This window comes from Tursiops truncatus, chromosome 3 (assembly GCF_011762595.2).
Source record: "Tursiops truncatus isolate mTurTru1 chromosome 3, mTurTru1.mat.Y, whole genome shotgun sequence".
NCBI classification, from domain to species: Eukaryota; Metazoa; Chordata; class Mammalia; order Artiodactyla; family Delphinidae; genus Tursiops; species Tursiops truncatus.
The window spans coordinates 94045772-94068449 of record NC_047036.1 but is presented as its reverse complement, the minus strand read 5'-3'; the positions used below and the strand labels follow the sequence as shown (position 1 = coordinate 94068449).

At 40.1% G+C, this 22678-nt stretch overlaps 1 long non-coding RNA gene across 1 annotated transcript in view; it reads left to right on the top strand.

The window, feature by feature from the left end:
- Window positions 1-22272, top strand: part of LOC141278312 (uncharacterized) — a 176120-nt gene extending 153848 nt beyond the window's left edge. The window contains exons 3-4 of the long non-coding RNA XR_012330815.1: window positions 17644-17704; window positions 21582-22272. This is a non-coding gene — a long non-coding RNA (uncharacterized lncRNA). The remainder of the gene's footprint in view (window positions 1-17643; window positions 17705-21581) is intronic.
- The last annotated feature ends 406 nt before the right edge of the window (window positions 22273-22678 follow it).

The window sequence follows — 22678 nt, the reverse complement described above, 5'->3', positions numbered from 1 at the left end:
AAGAAAAATTATTGAAACCAGCAAGGGAAAAATGACATACAAGGGAACTCCCATAAGGTTAACAGCTGATTTCGCAGCAGAAACTCTTCAAGCCAGAAGGGAGTGGCATGACATGTTTAAAGTGATGAAAGGGAAGAACCTACAGCCAAGATTACTCGACCCAGGAAAGATCTCATTCAGATTCGATGGAGAAATCAAAAGCTTTACAGACAAGCAAAAGCTAAGAGAATTCAGCACCACCAAACCAGCTCTACAACAAATGCTAAAGGAACTTCTCTAAGTGGGAAACACAAGAGAAGAAAAGGACCTCAAAAACAAACCCATACCAATTAAGAAAATGGTAATAGGAACATACATATAAGGATAATTACCTTAAACGTGAACGGATTAAATGCTCCAAGCAAAAGACACAGGCTCACTGAGTGGATACAAAAACAAGACCCATATATATGATGTCTACAAGAGAACCACTTCAGATCTAGGGACACATACAGACTGAAAGTGAGGGGATGGATAAAGATATTCCATGCAAATGGAAATCAAAAGAAAGCTGGAGTAGCAATACTCATATCAGGTAAAATAGACTTTAAAGATTGTTACAAGAGACAAGGAAGGACACTACATAATGATCAAGGGATCAATCCAAGAAGAAGATATAACAATTATAAATATATATGCACCCCACATAGGAGCAGCTCAATACATAAGGTAACTGCTAACAGCTGTAAAAGAGGAATTCGACAGTAACACAATCACAGTGGGGGACTTTAACACCTCACTTACACCAATGGACAGATCATCCAAACAGAAAATTAATAAGGAAACACAAACTTTAAATGACATAATAGACCAGATAGATTTAATTGATATTTATAGGACATTCCATCCAAAAACAGCAGATTACACTTTCTTCTCAAGTGCACACGGAACATTCTCCAGGATAGATCACGTTTTGTGTCACAAATCTAGCCTCAGTAAATTCAAGAAAAAGACCTCTGTGCAGAAAACTATAAGACACTGATGAAAGAAATTAAAGATGATACAAACAGATGGAGAGATATACCGTGTTTTTGGATTGGAAGAATCAATATTGTGAAAATGACTATACTACCCAAAGCAATCTACAGATTCATTGCAATCCCTATCAAATTACCAATGGTATTTTTTACAGAACTAGAACAAAAAATTTTAAAATTTGTATGGAGACAGAAAAGATGCCGAATAGCCAAAGAGGTCTTGAGGGAAAAAAACAGAGCTGGAGGAATCAGACTCCCTGACTTCAGATTATACTACAAAGCTACAGTAATCAAGACAATATGGTACTGGCAAAAAAACAGAAATAGAGATCAATGGAACAGGATAGAAAGCTCAGAGATAAACCCACGCACCTGTGGTCAACTAACCTATGACAAAGGAGGCAAGGATATACAATGGAGAAAAGACAGTCTCTTCAGTAAGTGGTGCTGGGAAAACTGGACAGCTACATGTAAAAGAATGAAATTAGAATACTCCCTAACACCACACACAAAAATAAACTCAAAATGGATTAGAGACCTAAATGTAAGACCAGACACTATAAAACTCTTAGAGGAAAACATAGGAAGAACACTGTTAGATATAAATCACAGCAAGGTATTTTTTGATCCACCTCCTAGAGTAATGGAAATAAAAACAAAAATAAACAAATGGGACCTAATGAAACATAAAATCTTTTGCACAACAAAGGAAACTATAAACAGGATGAAAAGACAACCCTCAGAATGGGAGAAAATATTTGCAGATGAATCAACTGACAAAGGATTAATCTCCAAAATATATAAACAGCTCATACAGCTCAATATTAAGAAAACAACCTAATCCAAATATGGGCAGAAGACCTAAATAGACATTTCTCCAAAGAAGCCATACAGATGGCCAAGAAGCATATGAAAAGCTGCTCAACATCATTAATTATTAGAGAAATGCAAATCAAAACTACAGTGAGGTATCACCTCACACCAATTAGAGTGGCCATCATCAGAAAATCTACAAACAACAAATGCTGGAGAGGGTGTGGAGAAAAGGGAACCCTCTTGCACTGTCGGCGGGAATGTAAATTGATACTATGGAGGACAGTATGGAGGTTCCTTAAAAAACTAAAAACAGAATTACCATGTGACCCAGCAATCCCACTACTGGGTATATACCCAGAGGAAACCATAATTCAAAAAGACACATGTACCCCAGTGTTCATTGTAGCACTATTTACAATAGCCAGGTCACGGAAGCACCCTAAATGCCCATCGACAGACGAATGGATAAATAAGATGTGGTACATATATACAGTGGAATATACTCAGCCATAAAAAAGAACGAAATTGAGGCATTTGTAGAGACGTGGATGGATCTAGAGACTGTCATACAGAGTGAAGTAAGTCAGAAAGAGAAAAACAAATATCGTATATTAACGCATATATATGGAACCTAGAAAAATGGTACAGATGAACCGGTTTGCAGGGCAGAAATAGAGACACAGATGTAGAGAACAAACTTATGGACACCAAGGGGGGAAAGTGGCGGGGGTCGGTGGTAGGTGGTGTGATGAATTGGGAGATTGGGATTGACATATATACACTAATATGTATAAAATGGAAAACTAATAAGAACCTGCTGTATAAAAAAATAAATGAAAGAAAATTCAAAAGAAAAAAGAAGGAAAAGTAAATAAATATATTAAGTGGACATTTAAGGTCTTGGAAGAATATGGAGAAAGGGGGATTGGGGTTGTCTGGGAAAAGAGAGAAGGGCTAAGAATGTACAACAGGAAGTGATCCATAGCTACTCAATTCTGTTACTTAGCCATATACAAAGAGATATAAAATTTTCTCTAAATGTATTGCAACACTGGCTCTCCCCTCAAGTATCACAACATAAGCTGAACTTTGCTTCATCAATTCCAGTGTGTAGGGCTCCAGTGGACTTTGGAATCAAACAAGACATTCCAGCCTCTGCTGCTGACTAGCTTTGTGAGTGTCCACAAGTTTCACATTTTTGCTTCTTAACTGGAAAGTATATATAATAATAGCACCTACCTCATAGGGCCATTATGAAGAGTAAATTCTGAAAATTTACTCTTTAGCATAGAGTCCAGTATACATTGTCAGTAAATGGTAGCTGATATACTTGTTGAAAAAATTTTAGTGATGATAGTCTTAATGATATATGAAAATATATATATATATCCTGTTCTCCATCCATATTCCTCATATATGTGGGACAAAAGCCATTTTATAAACCAACTACACATGATGAGTGTAGACTGGTCATCTAAATGATGAGGCATCCCAGAGACTCAGTGCCACCTCCAGGCCACCATGAGGTATCTCTGGGTAATGTTCATCTGTCCATTTCCTGTACTCTGTGCAGTCATAGAGCCTGTTCCCAACTCCAGAAGATGGGTGTAAGATGCATTAGTTAAATTTCAGAATATTCTTTATGCATTCTGGTTCCACTTTTTAAAATTGATTTATAGTTGATATACCATGTTGTATAAGTTTCAGGTGTACAACATAGTGACTCACAATTTTCAAGGTTATATTCCATTTATAGTTATTATAAAATATTGGCTGTATTCCCTGTGCTGCACAATATATCCTTGTAGCTCATTTATTTTATGCATATAGTTTATATCTCTTAATCCCCTATCCCTGTCTTTCCCCTCCCCCCTTCCCTGTCCATATCTGTCTCTCTTTTTTTTCTTATATTCACTAGTTTGTTTTATTTTTTAGATTCCACATGTAAGTGATATCACACATTATTGTCTTTGACCTATTTCACTAAGCATAATACCCTCCAAGTCCACCCATGTTGCTGCAAATTTTTATTCTTTTTTATACATATATATATATACACATCACATTTTCTTCATCCATTCATCTGTTGATGGACACTTAGGTTGCTTCCATATCTTGGCAATTGTAAATATCGCTGCTATGATCATGGGGGTGCATGTATCTTGAATTAGTGTCTTGGGGTTTTTTGGGGGATATGTACCCAGGAGTGGAATGGTTCCACTTTTTGACTGTAAACTAACCAACACCTCAACAAGAAGTTGTAATATTTAAATAAATTATGTTTATAAATTTCTAACTAGCACCGTCTCTGGCACATTTTACACATTCAATAATCATTTATTCTTTCTTTTTCTCTCTGTTGTATTTTAAGGACCAGGTATTTTCTCCAAGTGGTTGTCAACTGACACTTTTGGGGTCTAGAAGGAGCAACTCATTCAGCAAATCTTAAAGTCCTTAAATTTTAGTGAGCATCAGAATCACTCAGGGAGATTGTCAAAAATGCAGAATTCCCAGGCCCCATCCACAAAAGTTTTGAATGAATAAATCTGAGGTGGTGCCCAGTAATCTGCACTTTTAACAAACTCTGCAGGGGATTCTTCTGGTGTCAGGGATGCGTGGACCACACTTTGAGAAATATTTCCTCAAACTGTTTTGGGCTCAATTATCTATCTAATATTACTTATTTCTAGTTCTCTTTTACTATATTACACCATAAAAATTTGCTTTGTGGAATAAGGTATATAGAACAGTGGTAGAGAAGACCAAGTAGGGTGAGGGAGGGCAACTCTTCTGTTTCCACCCCAGAGCACTTATTTGTCAAACCTAGAGTTGACACTACAAATAAAAAGTGAATTTTCCACTGATTAGGAGACTCTGTCTTGGTTTGAGAGAAGAGAAATGGAGAAATTTTCTAACTTTAAGGGTACAGAAACACATGAAAGAAAAAGGGTATCAAAGAGTAATGAAAAGGGTTTTTATTAAGTAAAAAGAACACCATCCATTAATGTGGTTGGTCAGTGAGGATTTAGATTATTATACAGCTAAATACAGAAGTGGTTTATATGTTTTCAGTAACGAAAATAGACCCTCACGTTCTAATTATGTTAACATCTGCTGAACTTGAGAAGAGAAAAATCATATGAGGATAAAATTGATAATAAATACTCCGTACTCTTCCATGGTATCGTATTGCACATGGAAATACCTGATGGGGGGTGGCTGTCAGTTTTTCCCTATAACACAGGCCTGGGGACAACTGGGGTATTGTGGCCTGTTTCCAGCTGGCTATTTCTAAGAAATAAAAGATTTCTGTGACAGAGACTCTGTGTTCCTGCAGGAACTTCCCTATTCATTATTCAAATCCATACAAATCCCTGGAACAGGTTCAGCAGCAGAAGTTCCTTTGCTTCAGGACAGTGAGGTATAAATAGTTTTGTAAGATTGAACGCCTAGATCATCTCATAATATTGAGAACGTTGGAAGGTAACTGTGAATCAGGTTCCAAGCTGTTGTACCATTTCTTGAAAAAAAAAGTATATTTTAATTTATCTCTCAAAGGTCTAATGAATTTAATTGCTCCTGTTTTGAGCCTGGCTTCAAACAGTACACCCAATTAACCTGGCTGTAGTTAAAGGAGGAGTAAAAATCATCAAGTCAAATAAAAAGGCAACACTCAGAGATTCAAAACTGAAAACAGTGTTCCTCTTTATCGGGTCATTATTTGAGAGGAGTTGTGTGACCTGGAGGCCTGAAATCTCTAGGCCACCCTAAATTTGGAGGTGAACATGGACACAGTGAAATGGGATGGTTGACTTTCTTCACCAGGAGGAGGAAGCTGATCTACAGCCCAGAGAAGGGAGAAGAACCTTTCTTCTCTGTCTCTCACGTAGGCAACATCACACCCCAACACCTTCCTAGGAAAGAAAAGCCTTCCTCCACCACCTCCCCAAAGTCTATCACAAAGGACGTGATAGATGCTATGAGAGATGCTGACCCAAAAGCTTTCCTACAGTATTTTTAAATGAAATAGAACACCGTGTACCAATTATTTTCAATCTGTAAGACAACTGTGACTTACTGTACATACCTCTTTTCCCTTGCTCTTACTTAGATATAGCTGTCCAGCTATCTGTCCATCTCTTCCCTCCCACTCTCAGACTTACTGTTCAGAGATCACTTCCCCAACCCTTTCCACCGTGGTCACTGACTTGTCTCACTTCTTATTCCCTCTGTACAGAAATTATCAAAGGAGATTGATGAAACACAGAAAGCCGTAACTGCATCTTTAAGATGCATCACAATTTCTCTGTGCGTTTTTGAAAAGCACTGGGTTTGAGAAAACCAGATGACAATAACCAGCTGATACTTTAGGAGCGCTTATCATGTGCCTGGACTTGTTCTAATTTAAATACTTCATCCTCACGTCAGGCCTATGTTTATTATATCCACTTTACGAAGAAGTAAATCAAGGAGGAGAAAGGATAGATGACTTGGCCCGAGGTCACAGTTCACAAGGCTTGGAGCCAGGATTGGAATGCAGGCAGTATGGCTGTAGAATCTCTGCCGTAGCCACTACCTAAACAAGAAGATTAACCAGCAGTGTGCAGTCAACCCCCATTCTCCTGGCCAGACCTTCAGTGGACCATGTGACTTGAATAAAAGTGGGGAAGAGGAGGCACTGCTGCTGTCACTCAGAGTCAGGAGGACCAGCCTCACCCCCAGCTGGAGAACCCTCAGAGGGAGCTGACAATAATGTTATGTGAGCCCCCTCAGACCTGGGCTCTGGAAAACAGGCCTCCTTCTTTCCTGAAGCCACATCAATTGACATCGTGCTGAGCAGACTGTCTCTGAGAAAAGGGAAAAGTTTCATTTCCCCTTTAGGTGTCAGGACCCCCATCACACGTGTTGGTGGGGAGGGAGGCCACTGTCTTCTGGCCTGGCTCTGTGGTCTTGAGCCTGCTCAGCCTCATTCCCTAAAGCAGAGGTGCCAGAGCTCCCCTCCACCGCCCCTCTGGTTGGACGGAGGTCCTGAGCTGTGAGGATTTGGTGCAGATGGAGGGGTTTTCTCCTGTGAGCAAACAGGACCCTCGAGGCCCCGGGGGTGGCAGTGGGAGGTGCTCACCTGAGAGAAGGAAGACACACTTCTGTTAGGGCCTGGTCCAGCGTGGCCCCTGGGCGCTCACACAGCGAGCGACAGTCACGGGCATCTTTCCTGCAGTCCACTCACCAGGCAGCCCCTTCTTCAGTGTATCCCAGGATCAGATTGCAGGTGCAGAAGAGTATGTAAATTATACCTGTTTTAATCACTTCAGTTATATATATAAACTCTCAGAAAAATCGCTAGATATTGTCTTCCTTTCTCTTTTTCCTTTCTCTTCTTCTCTGTTTTTCTCCCACACGATGAAAGCACAGAGTATCTTCTGCGATTCTCGACAGCAGTTCACTTTGCTTATATCCCCTCCACTGTTTTTTCATAATAGTGTTTCCAGTAATTTCTAAACTTCAACATAATGCAAAGCTTGCTTATCTTTGACAAGTAGAAAACCACTTTTAGAGAAACAAAAGTTCATACTTACGTTTACATATGTTTGCAATAACATGGAAAAAATAGGTGAAAAGAATACACCCCAGGTCATGAACATTGGTTATCTTGGAAAGGGGGGTAGAAATAGGGGGGTAATGGAGGCAGAGTTTATATTACTGTTTTCCTTATACATACTTCTATTGTTTCACTTGTCAGAGTAAACATGTTTTTTTTTGTAAATTAAAATAGAGAACTTTTTTTTTTATTATTTATTTTTATTTGCGGTACGCGGGCCTCTCACTGTTGTGGCCTCTCCTGTTGCGGAGCACAGGCCGGACACGCAGGCTCAGCGGCCATGGCTCACGGGCCCAGCTGCTCCACGGCATGTGGGATCCTCCCGGACCAGGGCACGAACCCGTGTCCCCTGCATCGGCAGGCGGACTCTCAACCACTGCGCCACCAGGGAAGCCCCCTAGAGAACATTTTAAGAGGAAAAAGTGGACTTCCACTTCTAGAAAGATGGAGTAGACATACTTTTCTCTATTCCTTCCACTAAGTGCAACTAAGAACCCTAGACATTATATATAAAAACAAAAATTAAAATAATCTGAAAGGTGGAGAGAGAAGGCAGACCGTCCATGGACAGAGGAACCCACGGAACAACTTGGTGTTTAATTCTCTGGGTTCTCCTTCTGCCTCCTTTATCCCTGACTTGGAGCTAAAGAAGCTAGCCACCCAGAAAAGCCAGTGGTTGCAGACACAAAAAAAGCCCAACACTTCCCTGGTGGCGCAGTGGTTGAGAGTCCACCTGCCGATGCAGGGGACACGGGTTCATGCCCCAGTCTGGGAAGATCCCATGTGCCGCGGAGCGGCTGGGCCCGTGAGCCATGGCCGCTGGGCCTGCGGGTCCGGAGCCTGTGCTCCGCAACGGGAGAGGCCACAACAGTGAGAGGCCTGCATATAGCAAAAAAAAAAAAAAAAGAAAAAAAAAAAAGCCCAACAAAAGCCAGCGCTCTCTAACCAAAGGACCCGGAAAAGGGCAGCCTAGTAAGACAGAAAGCCTTTAGATAATAACCACTCTCCTCTAGCCAGACACCCAGCGAAAGTTAAGTGGGGAGCCTAGACTTCCACCCTCAGCAGGCTGGAAGGAGATGGTGTCAGAAAAGGCCAGGTCGGAAGCCATCCCTGTCAGACAGTAACAGGCCCCTCCCTTGGCGGTGTCAGGTGAGATGTCAGGTGAGAGCATGCGGGGGCCTGGCAGGGTCAGTAACAAGGCACTCCTCCTCCTTCCCCCCGGGGTGGCGTCAGGGAGTCAGTCACCACCACCCAGTGGTAATGGGACTCCCTCCCTCCCCAGTCAGTATCTGGAGCAAGGGACTTCCAACCCCTCCCAGCCAGGGAAGTACCCACAGAGGCCTAGTGAGAGCCAGAACTCCGTCCCTGCCTAGCTGTAACTTCTATCACACCAATTTTTAAAAGCTGTGAGACTCAAAATAAGCACAGTGAGAAGTTGTATGTTTACTTGACTAATGAACTACTAATTAGCACTTCATTAAATCTGGTGCCTTGGATGTTTGAAATATCTGGTTTCCTCTTTGTTCTCAAACCTTGGATGTTTACAAAATTTACATAAAACAAGAATATATTCTAATTTGTCTTAAAAGTTCAAGGTATATAGAGGTATATAGAAGAAGAAGACAATCATGGCTAGCAGTTTGCTATATATGCTTCCAGATGATTTTATATCCATTTGTATAAATACACATATATATATATATATAGATCTACAGATAGAAAAATGTCCATTGAAAGTTTTAATGTAAGTGGAATTAGATTTTATGGGTTGTTTTACCACTCTTAAAAAACTTTTTAAAAACTTAGCACAATGTCATGGAGACCTTTACATACTAGTACATGATAGTTACATGTCAGTACAGTTTTTTTCTCCACTGTTGTGAATATATCACATGCGTATATCATAACTCCATCATTACCATAATGAATATCTTTGTATTCTTTGGGCACGTATATATATGTATTTTTCTAAGGAAACTAGCTAGATGTTTAATTTCTGGTTTGAAAATCACGCACATTTAAAATGTTTGACCCATACCGCCACGTAGCCATCAGTAACGCCTGTACCACTATGTACTCGCAGCGTTGTGGGACCCTCGTGTCCCCATATCTGGGACCCAGCGTCTGTGATCCAGGAACACTTGCCCTCTCCAGCAGCGTCCTCTATCAGCCAGCCTTGTCTTCTCGCTGTCTTTCAGGGAATTTTCAAAATGTCTAGTCCATTAGTGGCAGTCCTTGTTTTTTAGCATGACTTTATTATTTATTTTTAAAATATGTATCCTGTTAATTGAAAAGATTTAGAGAGGTGGGTATGTGTGCTCAGTCTGACATCTTGTTCTGATCTTTCAGCTCTGCATAAAGGAAGATGAGTAGTTCAGAACTGTCACAAGGGAAGGACTTGCTAAGAATCTTTACATAGAAACTCTCTAGGAAATTTTCCTCTTTTGGAAATCTCTGACCCTGAAATTTGCCAGTGGGCTCTGTGAAACATCATCTGTCATGCTAGTTTTTTTTTTTGCTTGAATGCGTGGGTCATGGGGGCAGAGGACATAGATTTTTATATCATCCTAATGGATTAATGGCTCGAAGTCAAATCCTGGCAGAGTATCAAAGACTCACATCAGAAATGCAAGGGTGAAAGTTCCCTCTCTTGAAAATGTATAATTTGGGACTTATTTTTTAAATGTTGAATATATTTATCATTTTCTTTTAATCTAAGAAATCAAAAGAAAACCACATGGTGCCAAAGTAGGAAAGAAAGCCTCCAAATAACACAATAATTTTGGAAGCAATAAAAATCTACTTTAAAAGATTTGCTTGTTTTGAAGAGCAGCTAAATGACCTCATGTTTCACATTGAATTCTCAAATCTGAGCGTTTGTATTCTGTCTGCCTAAAAGTCCTGTACGGGAGTCCAAGCAAATGCTTTGTTCAGCTGCTTTGTGCCCTGAGCTGCGTCTGCTGTGACAGGATTTCACCTGCTTCGGTTGGCAGGAAGGTTTCTGGCCACAAACTCCACACTCAGGGCTGGATCTCAGCAACATTGTGAAGTAAAGAGATTTTTTTTTAGCGCCCGGCTTCCCAGTTTGAGCAATCTTTTTCTTCTTTCTCTGCATTTTCTTCTGTCTCCTACCTGTTAAAAAACTTTGGTTCTTTGTTAGATTTAGGTGCAAATAACTGACAGTAGCTTAAACTTTTACCCCTTTAAAAGTACCTGCATTTGATCATTGGTGCTGTAACTGTGGCATCCTGGTGTCAGCAAGCAGGTGAGGGGCAGGTGAAGCAGGACTCTGTGGGCACCAGGGCCTTCCAAATCCCACATAGTGAGGGGGAGGCGCTTTCATCTGCTCACCTGGGTGCCATTTCTCTTCTCACCAGGACTCTCATCCCGTTGCAGCCAACAGGGTAATACTTCTGTGCCTCTTCTGTTCAAAGGAGAGTCAAAAGTCAGCAGGGCTTCATATAGTAACTGCTTCAGTATGAGCCCCTCGGAGGCCTCCAGTGGAGGGAATTGGTGAGAGCAGGTGGGGCTCTGGCCCCTCCCCAACCCTGTTCTTCAAGCAAAGCAATTACTTTTTCCTTTTCTTCAGTGTAAAATGTTTGAAAATGGGGTTCTGTGGCCAAAAGAAAGATAGAAAACAACAGTGAAGGAGAAAAAGCTCTCTGGAATGGGAAAGATCTGGGCTCTAATTCCTGCTTCCTGAAGCTCAGGTGAGTTCAATATGCAGTGACTGATATGAATGAGTCTCAGTGCCACGTCTGGCCAAAGGAGATTGTGCCCTACAGCCACGTCCCAGCTCAGGACACACATTTGTAGAGAGGGGATCTCTTCACTCCATTCTTGGGGCAGGAAGGGTAATGTACATGAGAGGGACATTTTCAGTAAACATAGAAAACCAGACTGTGGTAAATGACATGTGATATTTTCACTAACTCTCCAAGCCTCAGTTTCCTCATCTGTAAGATGGGAGTGATGGCAGCAACCTCATAGGGTTGTTGTGAGGATTGAGTAACGAGTAACATGCAAAGCTCTCTGCCCAGTGTTTGGCCCACAATCAGTGTAAGTGCCAGCTATTACCATTAAGCATATGTTGTTCTATTTCACTCTCCAGTCTCTTCATGTGGGACCATGTGTCTCCCAGCTGGACAGGAAGTGTTTGGATGGCATTATACTTCTTATCCTATATTTTTAAACTTCCATTTCCCTACAATACCTAGCGCAGTGTCGGGCATATCATGGGTTCTCAACAAAAACCTGTCAGTTGAGTCATTAATATTGCAGCTGAGATCATTGGCTCTTTTTTCTTCTGCAGTCCATGAAATTGTGTCACCTCGGCTGCCCCCATTTCTGTTTGTTCTTTATATAGAGAATGCTACCTTTACTTCTACCTTTACTTTGGATATTTTTTTAGAAAAAGAAGTTTCTCCTGTTTCATCTTTTGGTCTACCTACATGAAAATGTAAAGGAAAAAAAGGGATAAAAATCAACTTCTGGTTTTTTTTAAATGTACTTTTAAGTCAACTCAATAAGAGCTTATATTTTCTGCTGTTAAACTACAGGATATTGGAAGAATCTTTTTGCTTTATACTCTTTGCTTTATACTCTCCTCTTGTTCTTGAGTGCTGCGGAGACTGTCTTGTTTTTATAAGATTAGAGAGGTAAACATCAATAAAGATGAACTGTGTAAAGTGTATTCAGTAGTAGGGACATGAAGAGGATTACATTCTCTTCCATCATTGGGTGAATTTTAAGTTAAAAATAGATCTGATAAAAGGTTAACGTTGTAATTTATGAGGTGGCAAAGTAAATGGTTTAATTTTTTAAAATACGAACCATAAACATTGTAGCTAATACTGAATAACAAAGGAGTTTTCTTATTTAATGTACGCTTTAAAAACAAATAGAAATAAAATGGTATAGTTACTCCAGAATACAGTTGGGTATTTTCTTTAATACTAAACATGCATTTATCACGTGACCCAGCAATTGTACTTCGGGGCATTTATCCCAGAGAAATGAAAACTTATGTTTACATAGAAATTTGTACATGAATATTCCCTGCAGCTTTATCCATAAAAGCCCCAAACTGGTAACAACCCAAGTGTCCTGCAGTGGCTAAATGCTTAAACAGACTGTCGTCCATCCATACTCAGCCATAAAAAACCCAACTATTGTTACACACGACAGGAATTATGCTGAGTAAAAAAGCCAATCTCAAAATATATGATATTACATACTATATGACTCCATTTGTGCAACGTTCTTGAAATAACAAAATTAGAATGATGGAGAACAGATTACTGGTTGCCAGGGGTTAAGGAGGGAGGGCATAGCTATAAAAGAGTAGCATGAGGCAGCCTTGTGTTGATGCAACTGTTCTGTGTCTTGATTGTGGTGGTGGTTACATTCATCTACACGTATGATAAAATTGCATAGAGCTGTGCACACACACATACACACACACACATAAGGGCATGTGAAGCTGGTGAAACTGAATAAGCTCTGTGTATTCTACCAATGTCAGTCTCCTGGCTTTGGTATTGAACTATAGCTGTGCAGATGATACAGTTGGAGTAAACTGGGTAAAGGGTATTTAAGACCTCCCCATGTATCTAACTCCAGATATGTCTATTAATCTCTTAAAAATCCAGGTGCGTTCCCCAGCACGGCTGGTAAAGAGCACACATACTTACCCATATTTTTAGAGAAATAAAATGAAGCATAAAATGTCTCACTGGGTGTATAGTTTATGCTACCAAATTTCTGTTATCCCAGAAATTCTTTATTCTCCACAGCTCTCTATATTTCTTTCCCTTTTATTTGATCTTCACAATAATCACATGAAATATGTAGGGGAAAAAACAGAAGTACAAAAATCTTAGGCTGGTAATATTACAGTTCTTCTGTGAACTGCCAAGATGATCACACATATCCAGGCACAGGTGTCCTCAGTAACCCAGAGACCCCTGGTATCCCTCAAATATTACATCAGAAGGACAAGGACACAGAAATGTGGAGTGACTTGACCACTCCTCCGAAGCACTGTGCTGATGCAAGCCTTGTACTGTTTGGTTCATTCCGCCCCCCAGCCTTTTGTTCTTTCACAGTCCTATGAGGTAGGCATCTTATAAAGAATCCAGGTAACTCGTAAACTTCGATGAAGTCTGTAGGCGACTGAGCGCAGGGCTAGTCCTGGCCGTGGCACACTTGAGGTGCCTCTGTGCTCAGTGCCTGGAGTCACTCTGTGTGGGTGTGAACTTCAGCTCTGCAAGGGATGAGCTGTGCCGTCCAAGCCAGTTACATGGCCCCTCTGTGCCACGGTTCATTTGTAAATTAAAGGCTATAGAGTGTTTTGAAGATCAAATAAGTTAGTACATGTAAGTCACTTAGACCACGGGTCATCAGTAAGTCATTTAGATCAGGAGCCGTCAAGCTGTGTCCTGTGGGCCACATCTGGCCCCACCCCTGTTCAGGAAAATTAAGTTTCGCTGGAACACAGCCAGACTCGTTCCTTCCGTATTACATGTAGCTGCCGTCTTACTACAGCAGCAAAGTTGAGCTCCGCTAGCAACAAGACCAGATGGCCCACAAACTGAAAACACTTTCTGTCTGGTCCTTTACAAAAGTTTGCCAACACCTGAGTTGGATGAATGCTTGGCGAAAACTAAGTGCTCAGGTAGTGGTGACTATTGTCACTGTTACTGTTAAAGTTGACCCTGAAGTCTTGGAGAACAGGCTTGCGCCATCCATTGAGGGCTGGCACAGTTCATACTTCAAGTAGTTTATCCTTCAGTCATAATTCTGAAGTCTCTCACTTAGAAAACCTATACAGCTAGCCATGTTTTAGGCCTGTGTCCTGAGGGCAGTAACCTGGTAGAACTGGTTTATACTTTCAGGGAAAACTACAGTCACTCTAATTAATCTAGTATAGCTGACCTGTCAAAAATTCTTGGTTTTTGGCAGAGTTGCAGCATAGCTTTTCCAGGTCAGACAAACAAATGTGTTTGCTAGGAAAGCATGAGGCAATGGACTGATTTTCTCCTATACTAGGTCATGATGGTCATGTTCTCTGGCGCTAGGAAAGGTCATCACCTAGAAGGCCCTGCTGTTTCTGGAGGTCAAGTCTAAAGATAATAAGGAGAAACAGCAGAAGCTAATCTGGATTTGCAAAAAATAGAAAATAAAAGTAACACTGACCCCAGTAGAACTCCTGGATGAATTGGGATCAGCCCAAATTATAAAGCTAAAATAGATCCACTTGTCACATAACATGTAGCTCCATCTTTGACAACACAGAGCAGGTTACATCCCTCCCTTGACTAAAATCTTCCACCAACTTCTCCTTTTAGCATAAAGTCAGAATTCTACGATCTTACACTGCTACTTCTCTGACCTCGATCTGCCACCAGTCTCCCCCTTGCTCACTTGGACGCATCACATAAGCTTTCTTTCCTTCCCAGCACGTCCAGAGGCTCCTGCCTGAGCTGTTTGTACTTGCTTTCCTCTCTCTTCTCTCTGCCTGGAACCCTGTGTCCCACGTCTCCACAGGGCTGGTTCCTGCTTACGTTGCGGGTCTCAGCTCAAATGGCACTTCCCCAACCAATTTTCTCTCAAGATCACCCACTCACATTCTCCATTACATCCTCCTGTTCCATTCTTTTTGTAGCCCTCCTCACTAACTGAAATGATCTTAGGTATTTGCTTACTTGATAACTGTCCTTCACCATTAGTATCCAGGCTCTGTGATAGCCTGGAATTTCCCTTGTACATAATCGGTGCTTAACGAATAGTTGTTCAATGAAGAATGAATGAGCCAGCAAGGTTTTTACCTCACAACTTACCAAAAAAGTCTGAGGTAAAAAAATAACTCTCTAGGGAAAATTAATTTAGGTCAAAGAGTAGGGTGTAGTTGGAGTGTAGTAAAGTAGCAGAGACTGTGTCAAGCAGAACTCTTTGGGATGTGCTTTCGAAATGTGATCTACTGATACATGCATCCTGTCTCCTCCCATTTAGGCAGGACTTTCCTGCTTACAAAGTCTATGGAAGTGTGCTTTACCTAGCAATTCCATTCCTCTTTGTTAATCTTCATCAAGCTGCCTTTAAAGCCAGCAGACAAATGGAATGTCCTTGAGTGTGGAGTTCATCTAAATGCCTGCAGGTAATTTTTCCTTTCAAGTAGTTTTTCCTCTGGCATCGTGGTCAAAAGGTCATGTCCCTCTTTCAGTAGAGAACAAAAATCACTTATAAACACTTTTTGTTAATCATTCCATTTCCAGTTTTTAAAAAAATATGAAAAGTTATTAACACATAAAAGCCCATTCAGGAAAACAATTTTGTATCTGAGAGTAGTTCTCTAATATTTTCACAAAAAGTAAAACCAGATTGTCATATGGAAGAAATGATGTCATTAACCCTTGGAAAGACCTCTAACAGAAGTTCTTTTGTACTACTACCAAAATTAGACAAACATTCCACCCAGAATGAGAGATCTAAACAGCCCCTTAAATTATCTATACTGGCAAAATAAGGCTGCTGTGAGAGCAGGCATCCGTTCTTCAGGAATCTCTCTTAGGACCAAACATGTCTAGTTCGTTTGTCAATAGCACATGGGTGTTATCATTGAAAATGTATTTAAATTTTCATACAAGGTAAAATGTACACAGTTCATACATGTGAAAGGTTCTAGATTAACTTTAGAAATGAAAGAGAGGAGAGTTAAAAATAATTAAAACTACTTGTAAAACTCAGTGCATTTAGATGAAAAAAGCTTAGCCTAGTACAGATCTTATTTTCTAGCCCAGGTATTATTTTTTTAGTTGTGTGGTAAAAAGCTTACTGGTTCATTGACCATTCATGCATTCATTCATTCATTCATTCAACAGTGAGCTATTAAGTTTCTATTATGTACCAGGTGAAATTCTAGATTCTCACGGGACTTATGTACTAGTGAAGGCAGACAATTAACAAGAAAGACATTTAATTTCAGATTTAAAACTGGAAGTTTTAAATGTCAAGCAAACTGTCTGAAAGAGTTATATTCTTGACCAAGCTTTAATATTCTTCATGTAAATTATTGGACATCGATCTGGGCAGACTTAGGGAACATTAATTCTAGCAAGAATTCAGAATTTCACATAGACACAGATTTGAGTGAGAATTTCAAAGTGGGACAGATGAGAAGTGTGTCTTGCAGTAGGATTTTATTTTTATTGAATTGAAAGAGGATTGGGCCCAGATTTTACTGAAACAAATTAAATATTGGGCATTTGCTCTAATTATGTAACTAAATGCATTTTGTAAATGGAGGTTATAAAATAAAAAAAAGCTTTTCATCTGTTTGGTGGATTAGAAAGACCAGTCTTTCATGGAGCGATACGTTTTGCTGTTCTCCACGGAGCGCTCCTCTGAGGTGGGTGTCTGAGGGGGAGCACACGTGTGTAGGAAAACTCAGGGCCTTAGTTGCTGACTGCTGGGTCTCTGCCACGTGCAGAGGGCTTTATAGCCATCACCTCATTTAAACCTCACAGACAGCCCACCAAGACAGGTAAAGGAAATGGACAGAAACAGAGAAGTAATTTGCCCAAGGTTTGCACAGCTAGTAGGTTAGTGGGAGAATCTAGATTCAAATTTAGGTCGGACTCAAGAGTCCATAAGCCCTCAACCACTTCACTGGGACCTCTCTCAGTTGAGAAATGTGTGGTGAACTTGAATTTGAATCGAGAAAGCGTTATGGGCTGTTTGACTGTTCCCCTAAAGGGAACTGCACAGATCCCCTGGACAAACTCCAGGCATTTGACAGGCTTATTTGGACAATGCCTGACAAAGATATTTGGTCCCAGTACATAGTTTTCACTATGGATCTTCACTGTGGGTTTTGCCTTAAATTTTTGTTTTTCCTACAAATTTATTAATAAACCATATCAAAAGGAAATTCATGACATATTTAAATGCTAAGAGACCAGGGGACAAACTTAGCACTGGAAATAGTGACCTGATTTCACTAGATATTACAGGAAAATTACTGATTTATAGGTCACTGTTTTTTTTCTACCAGAAGTTTTTGACTAAATTAGGTTACAGCCTGCAGGCCCTTCACCTGTCTCTCACATAAATAAAATGTCCCAAGAGTGCCCTCTCAGCCCTACTCACTGCATGGCTGACACAGACATTTCAGCTAGCATAAACTACCTTTTGTTTGTTTGTTTATTTCAGGAGAAACTCCGTTCCCTCAAATGGGTGTGGGAGTGATATGAAGATTTGCTCAAAGCCAAAGGTGAGTGATAAAACATAATAGTCTCTAAAAGGATCTTTCTATGATTCTAGAATTCTTTGATTATAGGATATGGAATAGAAATTAATGAGACATGTTTCACATAAATGAGCAAATCTAGGATTAGAAGTATGTCATAATTTAAAGACAACCCCAAATTTATTCTTAGGCTGCATGAATCCTTCAGGGTCCTTGATTTAGAAAACAAAAACAAAAAACAAAACACATTCTAGTTTAAGGGAAAAATAGTTTTTTTATTAAAGGTTTTAAGTAGTTGTCAGAATCCTGGTGAGGGCCAGAGAATCAACTATGATGCTCTGAGACCAGGAGCTACGTGCAGCTTACATAGGAGGATGGTCCTAGGGGATACCTCACTGTCCCTAGGCCTAGACAGCTCATCTCTTGCCCCCAGTGGCGGACCCTAGAGGCTACTGCTAGGACCTCTGGTCATGGTCTCTCAGAGGTGCTGCTTCTCCCTCCACCTGCCATGATGGATTGCGTGAGGTACCTTGCTCACTTCCCCATGGAGTTCTCAGTCAAGTGGGTCTGATTGACAGAACCTGGACCCTATATTTGGACATTCTCCAAATATAACATAAGCCCAAAGATAATGAGTAGCCAAAAAACATGACAAATGCCCACTTCAGTAAAGCAGTATAACCTCAGCTTCCCCTTGGGGCCTGGAGACACTGAGTCATGCCTTTCCAGGGTAGTTAATGCCCCACAGGCCCCACTGTTGACCAATGGCAAGTGAGGAGTGGGAAAGAGCTGAGAGATAAATTCCTTTCCCTTCCCTTCTCCTGATGGGCTGCTTTGAGATGCAATAGCTTATCTGGTCTTACTGAACACATCGCATGAGATGGAGCATTAACTATACTCGTTACCAACCAGGCTGACTGAAGCCTCCCTCACGTTGCCTCTGCCTCACTCCTTTTCCCCTCACTCTTGTTTCCCTGAGATTATACCTCCCTAGAAAGTGGCAGCTCATCAGCTTTTCCCCTAGGCTCTGGTTTCTTGCAACCCAGGCTACAAGAGCATCTCTTGCAGTTGCAGTGTATTCTCACTAGAGTCTTTGCCTGGTCTCTAAGACCAGCTTCAATTATTTTCTCTAGAAAACTAGTAACAGTAGCTCGTGCTGATTTGAAAACCTGCGTTTGCCATAACTGTCACTCATGTTGAAAACTTTTCTACTGTCTCTATTTTTTCCTCATGCGCAAACAAAAAAGAAAGAAAGAAAGGAAGAAAAATTCACCGGGAGGTTGGATTGTGAGAGTGGGAGTGGAGGAATTAACTTGTCATTGAGAGTCTCCTAGCTTCTAGTTAACTCTCTTCTAATTCCCTAAACAAGCCATAGTGTCTCATTTCTCTGCGCCCTCCCTCAGGTTATTTTCTCTTCTAAAAAGCTATTTGGGGCTTCCTGGTGGCACGGTGGTTAAGAATCCGCCTGCCAATGCAGGGGACATGGATTCGAGCCCTGGTCCGGGAAGATCCCACATGCCGTGGAGCAACTAAGCCCGTGCACCACAACTACTGAGCCTGAGCTCTAGAGCTCACGTGCCACAACTACTGAGCCCATGTGCCTAGAGCCCGTGCTCTGCAACGAAGAGTAATCCCCGCTCACTGCAGCTAGAGAAAGCCCGCGTGCAGCAACGAAGACCCAACGCAGCCAAAAATAAATAAAATAAATTTATTAAAAAAAAAAACTGTTTGCCTTTTCTTTATTTTTACAGTTAAATGTTTCTTGTCCTTGAAGACTAATCTTGGGTGTCTCCTCTTTAAGGAAACTGTCTTGACCCCCGACCCAAATCTAATTTACATTGAGCTGTGTATTCCTATGGTACCCTGTACATCGCATTTATGTGGGCCATGCTGGACTTCAGCTATTGGTCTTCCCTAAAAGCCTGTCTTTCCTAAAAGATAGTAGGCTTCTTGGGGACAAGGACCATGTCTCATTTGGCTTTGCAGCCCTGGCTTAAATCAATATAACTGGCACATAATGATTACTCAATTTAAAAATAGCTGTTGAATATGTGATTAATATATGTGGAATAACTGGTTGAATAATTCCATTCAGGATCCCTGTGCCATGTTGTGGCAGTGCCTGGAAAAATCCCCCATCTAAGCCCTTGGCTGGGTGGAGGAGTTGTTTCACCCTTGCACCCACCTAAGAGATAGTCAATAATTGCACTGCACTGTTCTACTTGACAAATCCCAGTAATTTCTCCAGGAAAGAAGAAAACCCTATGAAAGGATTTAGTGTTGTATTTTTTCTTGGTTCCTAAGTGAGTGAGTGAGGGTGCTAAGAAACAAAATTTCTACTAAAAAAAATAAGTGAAGTGTAATTTCACCTAGAACTTGCCTCATAGGTGACCAGTGTTTTTTGTCATCCACATACCACTTGGCCAGTGGACAAAAATAGCTGTTAAAAAAGGCATTTAATTGTTCCCGTATTTGGCAGCCCTGTCTAAAGTTAATCCTCGTTTCATATATGTGTCCAAATGTGTTCTAATTTTTTGTGTAGAAGATATCTACTCACTCATTTATTCATGGATCCATTTAACAAATGTTTATTGTTGCCTGCAATGGGCTTGTGTTGGGCTAAGGATGCAACAGTGAGCAGAACAAAGCTTATTCCTCATGGAACTTGCATTCTAATAGGGGAGATGTACAAACATTGTAATCCATATTCAGTAATTCTTTCTTTAAATAAATTTTAAACATTATTTATTTACAAATAAATAAGTAAATATAAATTTATTTATATTAAGCACTACTGATGACTAGATGGTAAATATATGGGTGCCCCATGGAGGCTACTCTCTAGATCAAATCAAATGCTGACAACTGTTAATGAAGGAAGGGATCCAAATTTCGGTAGGGGTGGAGGTGGCCAAAGAAGGCTTCCTTGGGAACTGACATTCAAACCGTGTGCAGAAGGATCATGACTAATAAGATAAAGGGAGGGTTAGAGGTTCACTCTAGATTGCACTGCTAACATAGGCAAAGGGATACTTGGCACATTTGGGGATCTGAATGAGGCCCAGGGTAGCTGGAGAACCAGGAGAGAAAGAGTGGGAAACAAGAATGGTGGTCAGGGCCAGATCACACAGGGTTTGTAGATCATTTAAGGAGTCTCATCACACACACCAGGGGATAATAGATTATTGAAGTCTGAATGAGACTGTTGGTAAAAATGAGTTTGTGAACTTCAGAGTTAGTAGTATCTATTCTTTTGGCTTACATTCTAGTATGAGTAGTTGAGTTTTTTAACTGTTTACATCATGTAGAAATTAGTATTAAAAGCTGTTCTAACAATTTTCACTAAAAAGAACTCTTATATTTAGTATAAAATTTGGGAAACTCAATCTATTTAAAAGACTTGAATGTTAGTTGACTATATTTGAGAATCTGAATATGAGAGTAAATGTTTTTACTTCTCTGTCTGGGTTTTAACTGGTATGTGCCTTCATATCCCTACTGCTGGTATATCCTAGCAAGAACATTCTAATTTTTATGCATAAAAGATGAAAATGTTATTCTTTTGCAAAGAATCAAATATAGACTCCCCACTGTTGTTTATTGTTTCTCAGGTGACATCTGGTGGATAAAAACTGAAATGCAGTTCTCTGTAGTTTAGGAAAGGTGAGGTTCTCAAATGTCTTTGGGAGGAAATCATTAAAGAATATGAGCTGAATTGGTTGAAGATTAATTTTGCTTACAATTTTGGCATTATATTTTCTGCATTAAGTAGGCATTATGGTATCAGATGTAATGCAGAGAACACTCCAGTGCTCTGCTGGATTTGGCAGGCTTTGAGTTCTGCTCAAACCTCTGACAGTAAATAGCAAAGTGATTTGCTATTGTTTTTGCTTTTTTAAAGAGCTTCAAAATTAAAGCAAGAGATTAGCTACAGATGGACAAGAATCAGATTGCTATTGGACTTCTCAGTGGCTATACTGGATAAAAGAGACAAGAGAACAATATCTTCAACATTCTGAGGGAAAATTTCTTTCTATCTAGAGTCCACTACCAAATCAGGCTCTCCTCCAGGTATGAGCAAAATAAAAGCATTTTCAGACATGCATGGGTATGAAAGTTATCCTTTTGTGTAAGTCCTCTCTGAAAGAGTTACTAATTTAAAATGTTGTCTTTGTTAAGCACTATGTTTCAGTTTATTTTTAGATATTTTCTTTTTTGCTGTTGCAATTTTGGTCTTTATTTCCATTATGTTTTCTTTTTTAACTTTGAGATGTAATTGACATATCCATGATGTTTTCTAACTGGTTGCTTGTATAGATGAAAGCAATTAAATTTTGCACACTAATTTGATACCCATCCATCTCATAAGTCCTCATACTGTTTGCAACAGATTTTTAATTGAGTTTATTGGGGTTTCCAGGTATACAATTATCTATAAATAGTAATAAATGTACCTCTCTTCCAATGTTTATACCTCTTATATCTTTCTCTTGTCTTATTGCATTGGTTAAACCTCTAGAGTTATGCTAAATAATAGTGGTGACTGTAGACATAATTGTATTAGTGTTAATTTTAATGGGAATACTTCTAATGTTTCCTCATTAAACATAATGCTGGCTTTTAAGAAATATGGATCTTTCCTATTTTATGAAGATTTTTAAAAATTAATTATGGATACTGAAATTTATCAACTGCCTTTCCCGCATATTTGAAGAAAATTGTACATTTTTTCTTTCTTTTAATCTGTTTTATCATTCAGAGTTCACTTGCAGAAAACAGAAAGGGATTTAATACACGGGGTGAACTGCTTATAAATCAGTGGAGAGCTAGAGGTTCAAGCGCTCTAGAAATAACTCCCAAATCCACACTGTAGAACTGGCGCACCAAGAGACCTGCTCCCTCTGCCACAGTAGAAAGTCATGCCACCACCGTTAGCTCCAGGAACACACCATCTTAATGTGATCTGGGAACGAGAAGTTGCCACCAGAATTCTTAGCT